Source organism: Spea bombifrons, chromosome 2, assembly GCF_027358695.1.
Source record: "Spea bombifrons isolate aSpeBom1 chromosome 2, aSpeBom1.2.pri, whole genome shotgun sequence".
Taxonomy (NCBI): domain Eukaryota; kingdom Metazoa; phylum Chordata; class Amphibia; order Anura; family Pelobatidae; genus Spea; species Spea bombifrons.
The window spans coordinates 8,552,700-8,574,689 of NC_071088.1; positions in this window are offsets into that span (position 1 = coordinate 8,552,700).

The following is a 21,990-nucleotide window of genomic DNA, read 5'->3' on the forward strand; positions in this document are numbered from 1 at the left end:
TATAATTGTGAGTAGAAATGGGCAGAGATGTATTTATCTTTGGTGCTATCCTAGGCCTGACCCAGGGCAGTGCCCCCCAACCCCTCCATTGCCACTATCTTCAAAAGGGTAGAGAATTATGATGTCATATCCCGGCACTCCGTGTCTTAAGTGCAGCACCTATTAATGCAGTCTATGAAGGCTCAATGAGCCGCAACATGCGGGGGCAACTGAAGCCCGTCTGGGAGGGGGCGTAGAATTGTTAACTTATTTCACCCAAGGTTACATTGGCTCTCTCATTTGTACTAGCAGTATTAAAAGTAAGCAGCCCGTGCCCTCCGGTACCGGCCAACCAGCACACGAGTGGTTGCCCGCAGAACTGGGAGATTGGGGCATAAGGGGCACAAGTCAAACTTCCCAGACAGACTCCAGACCAAGGCGTTGCCTACACCAATCAGCAGCTGTCTTTTGCCACTAGGACCACTAGGACCAGTGGCAAAACCAGTATATCTGAAGTCCTATACTGTATTAAAATGTGTTTAAATGTATCGCTACACCGCTATAATGTATCAAAAACGCCGTAATGAGACAAAAACCATCAAACTTTAAATGGATTGAATGATTGATGTGCCGCCTCTATGCGTCACTTTTTTAAGTGCTTTTTGTTTTTTGTAATTATTCCTTCCCATTAAGCAGCTCACTGATGGATATCATTACAAGAAGCGCTGTGGAGGAGAATGGGAGATAACCGCAGGTCAGGACATTATTTGGCGTGCTAATCCTTCCGCTAAATGCAACATTAACTCAAAAAACACAGATTAAAAGGTAAAAAAGCTGTAGGAGTTTTTAATAATTAATGCCGTAATGTGTCCCCGTTGTACAGCGCTGCGGAGTATGGTGGCCCTATATAAAACAATAAATAAATAATAATAAAGTAAAGGCTTTTAGATAATAACGGGCATTTAATCTATTTTATATTCGGCAGGGATTGGGGGAAAGCACATACCGGAGACATGACGGCAGACCCCCGGTTTCTAGGCATCGCCGGGTGCGATGTTCAGGCGCCGCCGGTAGGTGTCGCACCTGCTCCAGCCATTGGTTTGCAGTCCTGCTGTCAGTGTCGCACTGACGTCACTGCCGTGTAGCCTGATATTCGGTTTCGGTGGGTATACCGGGTGTTGGGGCTCCGGTTTGAGCAGCATTTTTCGCCCGGTTAGTTGTAGAGCTGCTACTCTGAGTAGTAAATAAGGATGGCAGAGGCTGGGCCTATTGTTAGATAAACAGCTGTCCCGTTCGTTTTGCCGGTTTTAAGGATTAATAATTTGGGGTCGTTTGCCCCGGTACCGTGTACGCCTTCCGGGCCCTGTGTAGGCTCGCAAGCCATGGAGAAGACCCTGAGGGAGTGTGCTGGATGTCAGGGTGCCCAGCCCCCCGGACCCGAGCCGCAGACTGGTAATGACTGGGATTTTGTGGACATAGACATGGAGGACATCGACCTGCGAGCCCTGCCCACCGCCGGGATCTGCTGCAATCTGGACGCCGGGGTCTTCACGGACGGCCTGTGCAGGGTGAGCCTCCTGTTTGGGGCCTCTGTCGGGGCTGGGGGTATAAGCAGCTGGCTGTGTGATAGGGGGGGGGGTGCAAGCAGCTGCCTGTGTGATATGGGGGTGCAGAGAGGGGCTGAGGGGGTATAAACAGCTGCGTATGTGATGTGGGGGTGCTGAGGGGGTATAAGCAGCTGCCTGTGTGGTATGGGGGTGCTAAGGGGGGGTATAAGCAGCTGGCTGATATGGGGGGTGCAGAGGGGGTCTGACAGGGTACCCCAGGCTTTGTGTTATGGGGAAATGTCACTCCATATTGTGTAATCAGGGATATAGGCCAGGGTGTGTAATGTGCAGTGCAGCTGGGGTAGCTGGCCTTATATTGGGGTGCACACAGAGGGACAGAGCACCCCAACACTTGCCCCTTGGGTGCAATTCACTGTGTACTGTGAGGGACTGGGGGTAACAGTGTTTACTCATTGGATGCCCCTGGGTAAGTCATGTAGAATGCTGTATTGTATGTAGATAGGGAAACCCACATGTTGTATTAATGGGGGGCAGCTTGATCCATATGGAGTGCTGGGTTGATGACACGATGCCCCCCCTGTCAACCCCGACAGACCAGACCCCCCATTTAATCTTCTTGTGTCAAAGAAGAAACATATTGCTAACCTTTCTCCACGTGTAAGCGTATGATAAGGTGTGAAGGCGGTGATGTGAAATATTATATGAAACACAGCTTTTGTAATATTGGGGGCAGTCCAGCCGGCTAATACAGGGGTGCTGCCCAGTCTACTTAATACAGGGATACCGGCCATACTGGCTTGTTGCCATGTAAAGGGGGCTATCGCTTTACTTGTAGCTCGCACATATCAAGTGTTGGAGATCCACGTGTCTAAAGGGGGAGATCTATCGCAGCTTGGCGTGATATGTACCCGGCTGTTTATTATCGCATTACGTGTGTTATGTCGCGTGTACACGGCTTCATCCGGTTTAGTGTTTGCGTGTTGTACGGTGACGCTTCCAAGTATTGGATGAGGATATTACAGCACAGACTAGCCGTGTATGTACAGAAACAGGGTCTAAGCAGCTTGATAAGACCAAGCCCATCTAATGTATATTGGGGTATGTGATGTGCGGTCTGGTACAACAGGGGGGAGGTAGAGAGATCAGAACAGGGTTTAAATACCTAAAGGGAAAAGTACAAGAGGGAAGCATATTTTTTAATAGATTGTAAGCTCCTGTACCAGTATGTCGTAGAATGGGTTAATCCTATTTCACCGTGTAAACATTAATGTTGATCCCCCCCCCCCGCTGTATCAGCTGTATGGAGTCTGCTGACGCTTTATAAATAAAAGTAATCAATATTTCAAAGGATGGGTAAAAAAAACTAGAGATTCAGAGGCTTAGATGTAATGTAAGGGTATTTTACTTCGCTGAGCGGTAGATAAGTGGCACAGCCTCCTAGCAGAAGTGGTAGATGCTAATACAGTGAGGGGATTTAAGCATGAATGGGGTAGGCATACGGCTTCCGTAGGATGAGCCCAAAGCTGAATAAGGTGGGGGGGGGGCCGGGAGATTTTAATATGTGCAGGAATAGTACAGGATCGCATGTCTGTGTTTCCAGTACCGGTATAACCCAGGTACCGGTGCCGTTGTGTTTGCAGGTACGTGACGCCCCGTTGACCAGCGATATTTCTGAATGCGTAGTGAGAGGCAGCAGATATTGGGTTGCTGCGCAAAACATCTCCGTAATAATAGAGTCCGCTGCGGCACACGAAGGGTGTATGTCGGTGTGTTCAGCACATGCTACACACGCTCTTTTCTGTATGAAGGGAGCGTAGCCAGCAGTACTCGCTGTCTCATTGTCACACACGTTGTTGAACACATTGATGTATGTGGCCCTCGGCACAGTGCAGCCGGACGTGGGGGCCGGTTACAGAAGGTTACAGAAGCTCAGATCTCCGGTCAGAACACAGAAACATTGGTTCTTATCAGCTGTCTGCCCGTGTTTCCTGATGTCAGACTCTGACCGTAATCAGTCGTTGGTCTCGTCTTAGATTCAGGAGTCATATGCCTGCTCCCGTGCATGTTTACATTCTCTCATTGTAGTAACCTCTACCACCTCTGCTGAGAGCATGCTCCATGTATCTACCACCCTCTAAGTAAAACGTGCCTGCATAACATCTAAGCCTCTCACCCTCTAGATTATGACCGCTTGTTCTAACATCTCTCCTCCTTTAAGTAAACGTCCCTCCTGTTCTTCGTTGAGTCCCTGTATATACCGTGTTCTGTATCACTTTGTCGAGGAGGCTGTCCGGGGGCAGAGAAGCCTTGCTGCCGTTTTCATAGCTCTATGAATTGTTATCTACGGGCTGCGCTTTTCCCGCTGTACTCCCTCTAAGTGAATCTCAGGACAGGGTGCGAGGCGGCCGTGGAGATGGAGTCAGCTGCAGGTGCTGAGAGGTTACAGGTGAAAATGACATCATATCATTTTTGTATTCCCATTATGATAAGAAACGGGTTCCTGACGTTATGTTTTCTAAGTTTTGGTGCTTGTTCTCTGTTGGAAGCAGAGGATACTTGGGTTTGTGATTATTTGAATTACCTGGTCCAATGAGCCCCAAGAGACATTTAATGTTTAATACCTCTGAGGTCCCTTCTTCATATGTATGTCAGGTTATAATAGCTATCTCCTTTATGTTATATCTTGCACATCGTGTAAAATCCAGTTGAGCATTTAACACAGAAATGATGATGATGGTGATGATGATGATATGTAACAAGCAGTCAATCTTTGGTATTTGGTCGGTTTTTGGTATTCTTCACCAGCCCCACCTTATGTTAGAGCTGCAGTTTGAGTGTCGTAATTGTATTGAGTGAAATGTATGTAATGCGTGATTCCATGCGAATTACTTAATCAGAAACTAAAATCTAAAAATGCCTCTGAGTTCAAATTGCAAATCTACTTTCACAGCGTCTATGCACTGTTTCATATTTTAACATTTAAAACCAATATTTGTAACAAAAACAGACAGAAATCTAGAAAAAAAAATCCAACAGTTCCATAAATCTTGTTTCAATACAGAAAGCATTATCAGCACTAACAGCCAGGCAGAGGGTCGCTGTGTATTCTAACGTCAATATCCTAAATACCCAGAGCCTGTTGAGCATTACATTGCGGTTCATTCACTGCCCATACGTGTATTTGTGTGTAATTTATAAGCCTGGTAGTTCACACACATATATAATATATATAAATTACACACACAATGTGGAGAACTATATATACCATACTCGCATGGCCATTCATCCATCTATATTCGTTAACAAGCCTGCGTCTGATTTGCAATTGTTGTGTGTAGTTATTAAAACAAACACTAGAGGTCGCTGTGTGGACGCTTTATTGTGTATAGAGATCTGTAAGAAGAATAGCTGGTTCCATAGAATTCAGTTTTTCATTGTGACTCCTATCAATTATTATAAATACAACAAAATCCAGAAGAGCTGACATTCAATAGTCATATCAAAGCTTTTTCCCCCTTTATAAGAACTTTATTTTATATTCAGGATAGCCTTTCACCTACCCCATGCACGTTTAACATCTACCACTTTTACTGTGAGGCTGTTCCGCTGTTTCTCCTAAAACACTCTGCGGAATTGTCCACCGGTTCTTAAATAACCGGTTGGTCTGAAGGACTAGCTAGCTAAAGGCATTGACCGGTTTCTGCTGGGTTCGGTCCTTTATCCAATCTCCCAGTTAATCAATAACCAATTTATCCTTCTAAGACTTGAAGGGCTAAAATACATATTTGTAGGGCTGCAACTAACGATTATTTTAGTTTTAGTTTTTTCGATTAATCGATTAATCGGATAAAAAAAATGAATGTAAATTTTTCATTTATTTAAAATAATTTACTAAACAAATGATGTTAAATACAAACAGCAGAATAAAAAAACTTTGATAATAAATTTCTTGTCTTTATTTCCCAACCAGCCCCCCAATATATGCACATTTAAGCCCAGGCTTGCTACGCTGCCTCCCAGACATGCCACGCTGCCTACCACAGCACTCCACGCTGCCTCCCACATATACCACTCCACGCTGCCTCCCACATCTGCCACTCCACGCTGCCTCCCACATCTGCCACTCCACTCTACCCCCCACATGCCACTGTGCCTGATACGCCTTATACCCCCTGAAACACCACTCCATCCTCCCCAGACATGCCACCCTGCCCTCCCCACATATGCCACGCCATGCTGCCTCCCACATCTGCCACTCCACTCTACCCCCCACATGCCACTGTGCCTGATACGCCTTATATCCCCTGATACCCCACTCCATCCTCCCCAGACATGCCACCCTGCCTCCCAGACATGCCACTTCTCTACCCTCAGATATGCCACTCTACCCCCAGATATGCCTTATACACCCTGATACACCACTCCGTCCTCCCCAGACATGCCACACTGCCCTCCCCACATATGCCACGCCATGCTGCCTCCCACATATGCCACGCTGCCTCCCACATCTGCCACTCCACGCTGCCTCCCACATCTGCCACTCCACGCTGCCTCCCACATCTGCCACTCCACGCTGCCTCCCACATCTGCCACTGTGCCTGATACGCCTTATATCCCCTGATACCCCACTCCATCCTCCCCAGACATGCCACCCTGCCTCCCAGACATGCCACTTCTCTACCCCCAGATATGCCTTATACACCCTGATACACCACTCCGTCCTCCCCAGACATGCCACACTGCCCTCCCCACATATGCCTTATATACTGTATATGCCTTATACCCCCAGATATGTCACTTCACTGCCCCCAGGATTTAGATTCCCCTAAATTAACCCTAAACTCCCCATTAACCGTAACTGCCCCTAAATTAACCCTTAACACCCCCTTAACCACAGCATCCCCTAAATTAACCCTAAAGACCCCATCAACCACAGCATCCCCTAAATTAACCCTAAACACACCATTAACCACAACTGCCTCAAATTAACCCCAAACACCCCATTAACCACAGCTGCTCCTAAATTAACCCTAAACACCCTATTAACATAACTGCCCCTAAATTAACCCTAAACACCCAATTAACCATAACTGCCCCTAAATTAACCCTAAACACCCCACTAACCATAACTGCCCCTAAATTAACCCCCACCTCCCCTAACTTTCAGTAGCCCAAATATATATATATATATATATATATATATATATATATATATATATATTACATACATATATACACATATATATATACACATACACATTATATATATATATATATATATATATATATATATATATATATATATATATACACATATACTTACAGTTAGATGAGTGTCACAGCCATGTGGTTCTGGCCTGGAGAAGGAAGGGGCGGGGCCAGTTGTCACAGTGATTACAGGGAGGGGGAGTAAGTAGGAGCTGCTGCTGTGAGACGGTGAGTCAGACTAAACGGATTATATAATGAGGGGGATTTTTCAGAGTGTTTGCTCTGAAAAAACCCTCATTTTATAATCGATAATAATCGATTCAACTAATCGATAATGAAATTCGTTGCCAACGAATTTCATTATCGATTATTATCGATTTTATCGATTAGTTGTTGCAGCCCTACATATTTGACACAAAAATACATTAAATCTGAGAATGTGGGGGAAAAACACATTTCCTGCATTAAATATTAATATAAGTGTAAGCTAATGGACAGGTTTATCGTGTGTGTGTGTGTTAATATGGGCTTAATTATTCCTTATGCTTGCAGAAAGCAGGATTTAAAAGGTTTGATTCAGTCATTGGCTTTCATGTCCAGTGAATTACCTGTGGGTAAGAGAGGTGTCTTGGAGCGATGTTTACTGCCGGAACCGGTTTTAGTTGGGAGGAGAGATTGAAATCCAGGCAGAATATATTAGCAGGCAGTTCACCCCAAATGACTTAATGCAGCCCCCGGCACGACCAAATCGCGTGAGTATGAGGCGCTGTCAGCGAGTGACCCAGCTGTCCAATGCCAAGGCCTGTGCTTATTCCTCTGGTGTTTATCTTGTTTTAAAACAATACTTAATTTTACATTTCAAGGGTATTTTCATTGGTAATTCATGCTTTTTGACCCCTCGGTCCATTGGAATGTGGGAAATGTTTACTTTTTATTTATAGGGCGCCAGCAGATTCCTTAGGTGCTGTTATCAATGGACAATATACAAATAATGTATACATGTCAAGACATACCAGGGCAGGTACAGAGGAGTGCTCTGCTCTTGTGAGCTTTGTGAGTTTTTCTAAAAAAAATAATAAAAAAAAAACTGTCGGGAAGGGCGGAGCCACAAAGGGTGGATACACAGAAGGGGCGGAGCCACTGAATGTTGCATGAACCTACGGTTGAGCTTCAGGCTCCTCGGTACAGGCGCTTCCTGACAGTGGTACAGCAAGACTCCCATCATTATATAGTGATCCAGACACTGCGGGTGGCAAACCATAACTCCCATCACTGTATACCGAGCCAAACATTGACGGTGATACATAATCGTTTTCTTTTGCATTTTGTTGCTTTTTCACTCTCACTAGCTCACTCACTCTTACTCTCTCATGCTCCTACTCATGCTTTCTCACTCGCACTCTTTCAGCATCTCTCTCTCTCAATGTCTCCCTACCTCCCCCACCAACCTCTCCTGGTCCCTGTCCCCTATCCCGCAGCTTCAGTTCTCTTCTTGCCTCTTCTCCCCACTACTAGCTCAGTTGACAAGGCCTTTTGAGGAAGCTTTCTCTCCCCCCTCCGCAACCAAAAAAAATCTGACTTTGAATTGCCGGTATTTAGCCTATGGCCACTCCAAAGGGTTGATTACTGGCTGTGCTGGTAAAATAACCCTATATTTGTGTATACAACAGGATTTGTGGAATTTTCTAGACGGCCTTGTTGATTCTTTGCCAGTGAGTACCTGAGTATTTAACACACACATTAGGTTTAATCTTATTTATGGTCAATATCCATGTCAGAAATGTGACCGTTCAGCATCGTTACTTCTTTTTGTTTTCCCAGAAATTGTTCTGTAAACAGCACCAGAGCTCATCGTTCTTTCCCCATTAAATACTTCCATAGATCTTAGTGGAAAGCGAGCGATATTGTAGCATGCGGTTAATTTACCGTTCCGACGTGTGTGGAAACAGGATAATGTCTGATTCCGTGACTTCATAATTCCGCACTAATTCTATCCAATGTATCTAATCTTTCTCTAGTCTGGTCTCTAACGTTTATTGATGGAGATCGTTTTGAGTCAGTAGGCAGAACTACGATCTAATAGAACTCCTTTACGAACCTGATATCCCTTTTGGGAGATTACCGTGTATGTAGGTGTGAAACCAGATGCCTTACACATGTTTCCGATTAATTTTTTAAGTCGTAAAATAAAATTGCCCCTTGGTCTGTGTATTATTATGGTCCTTAAGTGTCAAGAGAAATGGTCACTTTGGGCTGTGCCTACTAAACTCTGAGTCTGCCAATGAGTTAGAGACTTCGGCTTCCCTATTCTCTCTGTGTATTGTGACGCTCCGACCCGGGACCTTCTCCTGGCCGAGTTGGCTCCGCGTAATGCAGGAGAGTTCTGTTTCTCCTTGGCTTTACATTGTGAAGGTCCAACCCCAGCGAGCTTCTGCTGCAGGAAGAGCTTAGCTGACCCTGTATAATGTATAGTTAAATGGGTTTTCTTTCACATCGAATTACACAGGGCCGGCCCAGCCCTACTTGCTGTTGATGGGCCCTTCATAATGAGAGAGTTAAAACCCCACATCTCCCAACAGCTAACCCTTTATTTGCAACAGTACCCCGTTTTCATGTATATCGTGTCTGGTGTCCGCTTGGCTCATCCCGCTCCTCGGGGGCCGAAGTCCGGCTAAGAAGACGGGAAAACAGGAGCTAAGAGACACCCTGCAAAACTATATGTTTACTGCTTCAAGTAACAAAACCTACATAAACTCATAAACACCCCGCTGGCGACATAAATATCCCGCGGGTGGGAAAGAAGGTGGGGGTTCCGCTTTAAGAATGAGTTATTCTTATTGTTAATATTTCTTGTGTGCATAACATCGTACGCCAATCGCAAGAAGCCCAGCGGAGCCGGCGGCAGGAACACATGTTATTGCCCCAAACACGTTACATTGGGAGCGTGAGCCGCGTCGCTCGCTTGTCTTCTGTAGGCGATACAGCGGAGGTTGAGTTACACATCTCGGGGCGGAATGCAGATGTTGGTCCAGATCTTTTCGGATGGCTCTGTATTGGGATCCGGTGCAAACCGTCTCTGACCGGGTGGTTTAGGCGATGACCGGGGACGGTACGCCCTGTAAGTAGACGGCAGATCCTGTTTCAGGTGTTCAGCTCTCCAAAACAGGAATTTGTTACAATTCCACCTCAAAAATGTGTTACTTTGTGTCTAAAAGCAAGCAATAGAAAGAATAATTTATTAGGGGAAGGTTTTCCATCAGCGGGGTTGGTAACCCATTGCTTCCCCATTGATTTCAGTGAAACAATTTTTATAACAGCGATTGGTTGCTAGAAGTAACCAATCAGTGGAGAGAATTGTACCACAGAGGAGAGGCTGCAGCTTCTCCCTAATGTAACTGCCTTTTTATTTTATTTTTTTTGGGAAGAAGTACTCTAATTTCAGGGACGTCATGCTGTCCCTTTTTAAGGGGAGTACACACGGAGCTGCCGGCGTGTGCTAAGGTTATGAACTGGGTCATGTGTACGAGGTGTCGGCAAACATACTTTTTATAGAAGCCCTTTGTGCCGAGTAATTAAAAGTAACATTTCCATTACAAACTAACTGGGCTGGGAGAAGTTTCCCTAACACACCCCGGGTGATGTGTTTATTATGTCCAGTGCGTCCCGTATCTGAACTCGGCTGATGATTAAAAGGTAAGAAATGTGGAATACGCCTTACGTGGATTTACTGAACACCAGTGCGCCGACAAGTACTGTATATCACGGAGCTGCGCCATTGTGGTGGTAGATAAGTGGAACAGTCCCTCAGCAGAAGTGGTAGAGGTTAACACAGTAAGGGAATTTAAACACACATGGAATAGGCATATAGCAGGCTGCAGGGCCGCTCTGTGGGGACATATCTATACCAAATGATCTTTATTTAAACGTAAGACCTTTTATTGGGCCAATATATAGAAAGATGTAGAGTCGCGTCAACTTTCTGAGGTCTCAAAGCTTATTCCTTCAAGCTTCACTCTCCCTGTATAATGTATAGTTAAATCGGTGACATTCCTCACTCATTGAATTACATTACACAGGGCCAGCTCAACCCTTACAGTGTTGGCTCTTCATAGTGTCAAGGAATGGATGGCAAAACTCCTGCTGATTCTCCCCTTGGTAATTAACCCTCGAAAGGCTCCATCTTTTCTTGGACCAATATATCTATATTCATTTATTTCTTGGTAACCCCAATAACCAATCCCCAATCTGATTAGGAAGAAGTAATAGTACATGAATACATCATTCACAAAAACCGCATCCGAGTCCAGGGTGCAGTTATTCTGAAAGCCACAAGGGGGAGACTCCACTCATTTGAGTGTGAAATGTTTTGCTGGGCTGATAGAACTGTTACTTATTAGCAAGTGTTATATTAAATATATCTTATTAAGATGTAATAATAAAAGGTCTGATTATCTTTTCGCCTGGTCTGTTTTTGTTTTTTTTTTTAATAATTTACAGCCCAATAGCATTGAGCAGCGTTTATGAATCCAATTTAATGAACTCTCCTCCTCTCTTGAAATATCCTCCGCCAGTTTTAAATAAATTTATAAATAATTAGAAAGGCACAGCAAGGAACCAATCGCATTGGAGGTCAGATGCAGGCTGGTGAATATTATAAAATAAAATTGTGTTAACGCTTTCCAGTGCTAGGATTTATCATTTAATGCTGAATAACGGCGCCAAACAGGTAGTTTCTCTAACAAAACAAAGCAAGAATTCAGCAAATACCCAGCAATATCATTCATGAAAAACCCATCTAAGACTCGCAACCTTGAACCCAAATGCTGTTCAGCGAGACTGCGGTTACAGGCATTATGGGAGCTGTAGTTTAAGGGACGCCGCAGCTATCATATGCTTCATTGCCATGCTGTCCCCCTTGCCAATATATGGGGTGGTCTGCAGGATTTGTCATGCGTTTGCCCCATTGCCTGAAACCAGCTATACTTAAGGGAACGGTCGCATGGAAAAACCTCCAGCGCAGCACACCGGAGGGGAGAGTAAGAATTGACAAAAACCTGTTTAACTCCTTTTTTCTGCAGACACCGAGGCGTCCGATGCTGCCAGTCATGCGAAATGAGCGCAGTATATTCCAAACGTATTTATCTGATTCTATAAAAAAACTTTTTAAAATAATCTCTAACAATCCGTGTGCCTTCAGTCTATTCATTAACATACGAGCGCTAACATACCCTTCGTAGATGGTTTTTAATAATCGTACCTTATTCATGTACGTTAAATGTTTTTCCAACTGTTGGCTGTACGGAAGTTTGATTTTACAAAGAGGCGGTAGATACATGGAGCAGCTTCCCATCAGAAGCGGTAGAAGCTAATGCAGCGAGGGAATTTAAACATACAGGGGATACTCCAAGGACTTTTAAAGGTCGAGGTCTGTGGGGGAAAATGGGCAGACTGCGTTGTCTTATCTGTTGTCAAATTCTACGTTGATGGGTTTCACTCATGTCGGGGGTCTGTTTGCAAAAGAAGTGATTTTCAACGGTCAGGGTGGTAGATTAGTGGAGTGGCCGTCCAGCAGAAGTGGTAAAGGTCAATACAGTGAAGCAATTTAAACATGCATGGAATGCGTATAAGGCTGTCCTGGTTGGCCCTTTGCTCTGGCTGCTTCCACACAGGTATATAATGCATATGCTGCCTTTTGGAGCCATAAGTCCGGTTTATTTGGTGTGACGATCTGCGGTCTCCGGGGTTGGGATCCGTCGCAGGGTACGTCGTGTTTTCTCCAGAAAGCCGTGAAGATATTTGGATCGCTTTATCTCGTGTTTGATTTGGCTGCCGCGGTGTTTGTGACAGTCGGCACCCCGGCTCTGGCATTTCATGGTTTAATTGCTCTTGTTTTGTTCTTCCTTCTGTAAGGGAGATTATCTCAGACCAAGGTTGGGCGCAGGGCACAGACTGTTTTTTAACCGTTTTTTCCATCCCGGGGATTCATGTGACCTTTTTAGCTCGCTTGGACTCTGCCCCAGACACGGTAACGCTTTAAATACTTTTATAATTTCTTTCCATCGCAACAAACCAATAAAAGATAAAGAATTGAGGCTGAATGTCCTGTCGGTCATTTGGAGAAGGTCAGGGAAAGGAATGTGACAAATATTATTTTGATCTTGTCTGACTCCGCACAGTTACAAAGTTATTCACGCATCAGAATAATGTTTATGATGTAATGAGCCTTAAGGGGGCACCGCCGCCATCATATGCACCTGGCATTCAGATGATTCCCCACGTATGCATTTGCCCCTCTCACCACCTCCTAGCGCTGGCCTGGTGAATGTCTCTCCCATTGATTACAATGACAGCACTTTCGTAAGAGCTGATTGGCTGCTTCTAGCAGTCGGCCATTAATATTGTTTGGCCCGCGGAGGAGTCTCTGGCCGGAGACGCTCTCCGGGGCTAGAAGGCAAAACTACAACGCTTTAGTGAATAAACACTTTTCCAATGAAAATAATATTCCCCTGGAGCATACACCCCAGTGCTGTATACACTAATACACCCTGGTTATATCTCATTTTGTTCCAATAAACCTTTCCTGGCTCAAACACCACACTGAGCCGATGCTTTATGGCAATGCTAATGAAGTCCGTTCTGCCTACATTCAACTTTCACTAGTGTCTGGATGAGTGACTAAGACTGAGCCATTCTATTGTTCACCACAGGCAGTATGATGAGGAGTTGGGTTGTTTGTATAGTAGATTGCACCAAGATAACAGAGCGAGAACAAATCGCTAAAATGCAGCTGCCTGAGGCGTGCAGGTAGGTAGCACACCTATAAAGCAATCCATTTTGCACAGTGATTCTTCGAGAATATTTGGACGTTAGAAGGGCCAACTCGAGTTAGCTTGGTCTCTTTAAAGCCACCTGCGCTGCACCGCCTGATCTGTCTCTGGAGTGGCAGGTCGGGTGAGTAGGGGGGGGGGTCATTTGCCCAGTGGCCAGTCCAGGCTTGGAAGTTAATCAGCTTCTATCGTGAGTGGGCTCTGACTTCTCATAGAAACTCTCTGCTTTGGTATAAGAAAGGGAGACTTCAGTGTTGATATAAAAAAAAAAAAAAATGTGACAGAGTCACTTACCAGAGAGGACTGGAATATGTGAGCATTGGGGGAAAGCCTGGTCCAGTAATACGTGGCCTGAAACCCATGGCAGATCATGCTCCCAGCACTCCATAGAGGAGACGGAAAGGATCCAGTCAGGGTGCACCACAGCATAAGCATCACACAGAATAAAACGGAAGCTAGCTGTAGTGCATGTAGCAGCGTCTGATGATTGACAAACTGTTCTACTTTTATTTTTAGTCATTTCTAAAAGACGTGGGTTTTTTTTTCTCTTGCCACAAACTCCTTAGCCGCGTGTGAATGATTTTAGTCGGTCAGGCAAGGAGTTGTACGCGTCCTACAATACTGCTGAATCAACTCATTAAGAAGAATTGATTCAGAAGAGGACAATCACGGCGTCATAAAGCCGGCTCATTCCTTAAGATTCGACATGCGGTAAAGAAAGTAGCCAAGTAATGCAGGCTGCCGCTGTGACTGTGAGTCAGCGTGCGGGCGAATGAATGGTCCAAAAGAAACAATGTGCGCTTTAATCGCTGAATGAATGCTTTGTTTAAAAATAGACACCGGGGTCTTTTAAAACCAAACCGTAAGGAAAATGTCTTCCGAAGCCAAGTAGTTATTTCGAAGGAGCCTTTTCAATTCTCAGCGTGGCTTCCCAGAGCGTATATGCCGAGATGCAAACGAGAAGTACGTAAGAGGATTCCCGCGTCTTGTTAAACATTTCAGATTAATCAGAAATTTTAAACTCTTGGAATAATCACCGGATGCTCATATTTAACAGGCAGAACCGTTGGGGTCACAAATTTTGTCCATTAAAATAACTTCCTTGGATTAGATCTAAGCTTTTATCCCTCTAGTTTTATATTATGATCTACTTATCCTAATATTTCTCCTCCTCTGAATGATTAACACTTTAATAGTGATTAGTTTTTAATCACCTCGCTATAATTCTCACGTAAACAAATCTAATAATAAGTATGCTTATTGTAGGTGGTGCTTCTATACAGTATCTATACTGGAATCCGGGTTACCTCCCGGAAATTTACGAACCGCAGCCGTGAGTTCATCGGCGCTTCGTCCCCAGTGATTATTTTAATGCCGTCGGAGCTGTTTTTGAAAGGTGGTTAAAGGTTCCGCTTACGAAAAACAAGACTTGCAATTTCTAGCACTGTAATCCCCTAAACAGTAGTAGATCTTTCATTTTTCTTTCAACCAAGAAAAAGTGGCGCTTTTTGGCGACAATAACCCTATAGGCTAAACTGTGACCGGGCAATGAAATACTAGGAAGTTTCAGCGTGTGAAATATGACATCATTATGTTGCTTATAGAAAGGCTCGGTGGGGCAGGGAGAGTCTGGATAACCCCTAGACCTTTTAAAATGCTTTGTAATACCAGAACAGCATTCAGATTTAATACAGAATGGGTTTCAAGGGTTAAAGACTTGTCTTGTCGGCAGAGCCTGGTGGGCCGGTTGGCTGCAGCAGGTTATCTCCCTGCATCCCCATTATTCTCGTCATAAGATGCCTTTGCACGGTGCCGGCGGGGGGCCGCATGATTCACTCCCTCTATTGGCGAAAATCCGTCAGGTTAGTCACGATGTCACCGCGTGCCGCTGTCTGCCCGGCTTCACAAGCATCGCCGTCACACTGAGATAAACGCGTGAATCATGTTACAATGGGCAAAAGCTCTCTCTAAAATGCATATGTTTAAATATGTGAACGCGAATGAGTGTGTGTGTGTACGCTACTGTATAAAAGCTTGGGGTCACTTTATCACTCCCATCACTCCTGTGTTCCAATGGCACGTTGTGTTCGCTGATCCAAGTTTAAGTTTAAAAAGCTAACTGATCGTCAAACCCTTTTGCAATTATGTTACAGCCAGAAATTTACTTGTGTTCCATGAAAAGTGACCCCAAACCTTTGAACGTTAGTGTATGTATGTATGTATATGTATATATATATATATATATATATATATATATATATATATATATATATATATATATATATATACGCACTTTAACAGTATATTTCCAATTCTTTCTTTTGCTTTTTCAGGTTAGATAGTGAAAACGTTCGTTAAGTTGTATTGATTAAGAATCTGTCCACACAGGAGGGGAAAGTGTTTTGTTTAAAGGCTCTAAGAGGTGCCGTAATCAAGGAAATAACTCTGAGGAGATACTCGGTGGTATCTGCCACACTTTCGGTTCTAAAAAAAGTTTGTGATGGAATCCACAGCAGCTCATACCTTCCATATTACCCGGCGAACGGGATGAGCTCAGTATCCGTACGTTACGCCAAGCGAATGAAACTCTCTGTAATAAGACGATAACCAAATATATCCATCCTCTCCTCGCGTCATAAACGCTCCACAATAATCTAACAATCAATTATACCTCATCCCTCGTTACGTATGAACCGCGTCACTGGGTGCCTGAACTATTGAATTTAAACGTCACTTTATGTTCAAAGACGGACGCTGATTGACACAGACAAGGAGGCCGCGAGCCGACCCTGTAATGGACCCAGAAGACAACCCCCCCTCTCACCCGTGATACACAAACTCATTGAAATTTATAGCCCTACAGCTCCGTGAAGCACCGTGAATCAGCGGAACGATGATTGTTACCCCTTTTTGGAATAATTGCTCGTAAGTTCAGGAAATAGTAAGACCCGTCTATCGCTTTTACCCCGGATAAGGAGCCACGTACCCTTGAAATAAGGAGCCACGTACCCTTGAAATGTACCGACCCGGCTCCTGAACTTAGGACGCCAACCCAGACCGCAGTGAATAAACCACTTTCATAGTTCATGGAGTTTTCTTTAATTGCACGGCTGCTTGAGCAACCTAATTATACAGAGCGAAATCATCTTAATTATTTGTAGTCACTCCTGGAAGGTATAAGAGTTCATCGCCAACCGGTTTCGGAATTATTCAGCTCTTTCCATGAGGTCATCGTCACGGGACCCGGCTCGCCGGAGGTGTGCTAACGGAAAGCCTTCCCCCGTGTGGACGATCGCTACGCCTGGCACCACCTGCTTTATGTAATTGGAAAAGTAAATTGCTGGCTGTGACTACATAACGCTTAAGCTGGGTTGTGAAATCCTATTGTTTAAGCTCGATATCTGGAACTTTGATTACGTGATCGTACGCGACCATGGACTGGGTACCGGGCTTGTTCCTCAGTGATGTTTTACCAGGAAAGCTTTTAGGTACACATTTTTGGCATGAAATCGGAAATATTTCTGTATTTGACCATTTTTAAACCAGGCGGACCCGATTGAAGCCCAATGAGGCTCAGGTCACATGTCTGTACATTGGTCACAATTAGCTAAATGGTTGCCTGGTAGAATAAGTATTACGCAGGGAAAATCTTTTTGGTGGCCCGAATGGGTCTTATCTGCCTTCAGATTGTACGCTTCTAAAGCTTGAACTCAGGTGTCTTTATGTTTAACAATAAATATTAACTAATACATACATACATACATACATACATACTCCTTCACATATACAAAGGAGTGCGAGCTCGCCCGCCGGCCCACTCGTCAAAACAAGGTCTTCATTAATCTTATCTCTATTCGAATGCGCTGAGAGAATGAAGCTCTACAAAGGAAACATTTGCAAACGATATTCCCCACTTAGGTTTTCCTGGTATTCTGACCATGTCAGTCCAGCGCGATAGCAAATGGATCTGTCTTCGTGGAAACACTGATTATACGCGGACTTGTTAAGGCGGAAGAATGATATATAAACCATCTGTTGCTCGGTGGATGGAAAACGTGGAGGAATGTGAGAGCCGGCTTTGTGTAAGTAGGGAAAGTGACGTTTCCGATACCGTTATGTCCACCACAAAGCACTTCATAGGCTGATCTCACTTATGAGGTCGCTGCAGGTCTATAAACCACAAGAGATGTTCAAAGTATTAAATATAACAGGAGAGCGTCAACTATGGATTTAAATACTGTCATAATGGAGCAGTCGCGTCAAATATTTCAGACGTGTCTCTTTCTAGGAAACAGAAGCTCTTCTGCCTCCATGTTCTCCGCAGAGCGACTCGGCCCATTCCCTGACCCTGCACAGCAGCACATTCATGCACGTTGCGAATGCAAGATGAGATTCTGAATGAAATACAGTAGGGCTGCAACAACTAATCGATAAAATCGATAATAATCGATAATGAAATTCGTTGGCAACGAATTTCATTATCGATTAGTTGAATCGATTATTATCGATTATAAAATGAGGGTTTTTTCAGAGCAAACGCTCTGAAAAATCCCCCTCATTATATAATCCGTTTAGTCTGACTAACCGTCTCACAGCAGCAGCTCCTACTTACTCCCCCTCCCTGTAATCACTGTGACAACTGGCCCCGCCCCTTCCTTCTCCAGGCCAGAACCACATGGCTGTGACACTCATCATAACTGTAAGTATATATGTGTATATATATATATATATATATATATATATATATGTATAATGTGTATGTGTGTGTGTATATATATATATATATATATATATATATATATGTATATATGTATGTAATATATTTATATATATATTTGGGCTACTGAAAGTTAGGGGAGGTGGGGGTTAATTTAGGGGCAGTTATGGTTAGTGGGGTGTTTAGGGTTAATTTAGGGGCAGTTATGGTTAATTGGGTGTTTAGGGTTAATTTAGGGGCAGTTATGTTAATAGGGTGTTTAGGGTTAATTTAGGAGCAGCTGTGGTTAATGGGGTGTTTGGGGTTAATTTGAGGCAGTTGTGGTTAATGGTGTGTTTAGGGTTAATTTAGGGGATGCTGTGGTTGATGGGGTCTTTAGGGTTAATTTAGGGGATGCTGTGGTTAAGGGGGCGTTAAGGGTTAATTTAGGGGCAGTTATGGTTAATGGGGAGTTTAGGGTTAATTTAGGGGAATCTAAATCCTGGGGGCAGTGAAGTGACATACCTGGGGGTATAAGGCATATACAGTATATAAGGCATATGTGGGGAGGGCAGTGTGGCATGTCTGGGGAGGACGGAGTGGTGTATCAGGGTGTATAAGGCATATCTGGGGGTAGAGTGGCATATCTGGGGGTAGAGAAGTGGCATGTCTGGGAGGCAGGGTGGCATGTCTGGGGAGGATGGAGTGGGGTATCAGGCACAGTGGCAGATGTGGGAGGCAGCGTGGAGTGGCAGATGTGGGAGGCAGCGTGGCATATGTGGGAGGCATTGTGGAGTGGCAGATGTGGGAGGCAACATGGCGTGGCATATGTGGGGAGGGCAAGGTGGCATGTCTGGGGAGGATGGAGTGGTGTTTCAGGGGGTATAAGGCGTATCAGGCACAGTGGCATGTGGGGGGTAGAGTGGAGTGGCAGATGTGGGAGGCAGCGTGGCAGATGTGGGAGGCAGCGTGGAGTGGTATATGTGGGAGGCAGCGTGGAGTGGCATATGTGGGAGGCAGCGTGGTGTGGTATATGTGGGAGGCAGCGTGGAGTGCTGTGGTAGGCAGCGTGGCATGTCTGGGAGGCAGCGTAGCAAGCCTGGGCTCAAATGTGCATATATTGGGGGGCTGGTTGGGAAATAAAGACAAGAAATGTATTATCAAAGTTTTTTTATTCTGCTGTTTGTATTTAACATCATTTGTTTAGTAAATTATTTGAAATAAATGAAAAATTTACATTAATTTTTTTTATCCGATTAATCGAAAAAATAATCGGCCAACTAATCGATTATTAAAATAATCGTTAGTTGCAGCCCTAAAATACAGTGAAAGTGACCGCTTGACGTCCTAAGGTTTTATTATTTCCTCCTCAGTGTTTCCTCTTTCCCGAATGACATAATTCAGTTGTTGAGAAATAATTTCCTGCATCAAGATCGGGGTTTTATATTTAAAAAAATGCTTTACAGAATTAGGGGTCTGCAGGCAATTTTTTAAATCCTTTTATCTAGCAGGGAAATAGTTTTTAATCGCTCAATATTGTTCTTGATGTCACTTGAGAAAGGCGTAAGATTGTGCTCCTATAAGCCTGGCTTCTAACTTCTTAAGCTCTCCATACCGTCAAGGAGACCAGGGGACCATCTGGGTTCATGTATAAGTTTGAATTATGTTCCTCTATACATCGCATATCGTGAGCGTGAATGTAAACATTTCATTTATGACTCGAGATTGTGTAAAATCGGCTTAATTTCTTGTTAAATTGAACCTTGGGCATTCGACGTTCCTCTTTTTCCTCCCTTGACACCATCCGTTTGACTCTTATAAACCCTCCGTTCCGCTTTAGTCATTGCCCCCGCCACATAGGTTGTAACTGATTGGAGTCACGAGCTGAAGCCTTCGTCCTCTGATCACCTGTACGCTTGTGTTTAAAATTCTGCTGAATAACTATGTTCTAGAAGGGGATGCTGCATTTATTGACACTTCAGTTTCTTGGGCTGATTTAATTAAAATAATAGACCAGTATATCCCACTGAATGGTTGATTCGGTCAGGTATTTGGTGCTGCCCTTCATGGGGCATAAGACTTAAAAATGAAACACACTCTTTGGGTTTGGGAAAATAGTTGAATGATAGGAGGCAGAAGGCCGTAGTTAACCCGCGTACATTCACAGGAAGGACTTGTTTCTTTACTGAGAGGGTGGTAGATAAGTGAAACAGCCTCCCATCAGAATTGGTAAAGGTTACTACACTAAGGGCATTTAAACACGCACAGGGACATATGGCTCCTGAATCTAAGATAAGATCAGGGACTGATTAAGAGTCTTGCATCAGGAGATCGGGCAGACTAGACAGGACAGAACGGGTCTGATCTTTTGTCAAATTCTAGGTTCTTTGTTACATTTTAAAAATCCAGACTCTGCTGCAATCATCTCTCATTCAGTTATAATTTGTATGAATTAAAAATATTGAAAAGGGGCTGGGAAGCGCAGCTGTCATTTTAGCTTAGGGCAGACACTATAATAGTAATTGAGAAATCTAATAGATCTTAGAAGCTTCTGAGGAAGGATGGGGCTCTGCAAGAACGAATGAATTAAGCTGCCATCACAGATATGAAATGATTAAGAATGAAAAGGGTTAAAGGTAAAGTTTTCACCCCAGACCTGGGTTTTCCTTCGTTCTCTCCCTTGCTCTTCTGAACGTCTATTAGATGTTTTTTTCTAGATGCTCCTTATTATTGCTTCAGTGGAAACTATTTTTTTTAAAGCTTTATGAGTTTATCATCTGCAGTCACTCACTAGCAATAAAAATGTTACTGTGGATTTGTTTATAAAAGTAATAAAATTAAGGTTGTTCGTTATTTTTTATTTTATTTGCGTTATTTCCACGTGATCGGTGTATATCGCGTCTTCCAAATCTGCCGGGGTGGGTAAGGCTATTTTGAATGAGTACAGCGGAGATTTTCCATTGCTTAGTGGATAGCCTCATCTAATCCCTGGGTATATCTGCGGGGTGTGCAGAGACTGTCCTGCGGTAACTGCCACCAGCTGTATGCTCTGCCCTGCGCTGAACATGTTTTCCTTATGTTTTCCCGTATTAACTAATTATATTCCTGTCCATTTGCAGATCAGAGCCCATCAGCATGCACCCTACCAGCTGTTGGTGAATAATTCCCATAATTCTTAGCTGTTGGGGGTTGCGTGTGTTCCAGGACTGTTTTAAAGTGGTATTACTGGTCTGACAGTCCATTGGGCTATTATTTCTCCTCCTAGCGGCAGGATTTGAACCATTGTGCCATGTTTTTCTTTTCTTTTTTCCCCTCCGCATTTCTAGTTTTTGTATAGAATGGCTCAGTCTTTATCATTCAGCTGGATGGTCTGACTTATGAAAGTCTATAGTGCAATGGACTTCGTTAGCATTGCCGTAAAGCGTCAGATCCGTGTGGTGGTTCAGCAGTGGAAGATCACATGACTGGCAACACTGTCGATCTGCAGGTAAAGGAAGTTTATTGGAACAAAACTAGATAAAACCAAGTTTTTTGTTTTTTTTTTGTCACTGCATTTTTTTTTTTTTTTTTGTCACTGCAGATTGGGGGGAGGGATAGTACCGTATACAGCGCTTGGGGGGGGGGGGTATGCCCACGTAAGCTCCAGCCCGGGGCGTTTCTGTACAACCTCTGGCATGCGAGACTGCTGGATGGGCTTGTGTGCCAGATCATG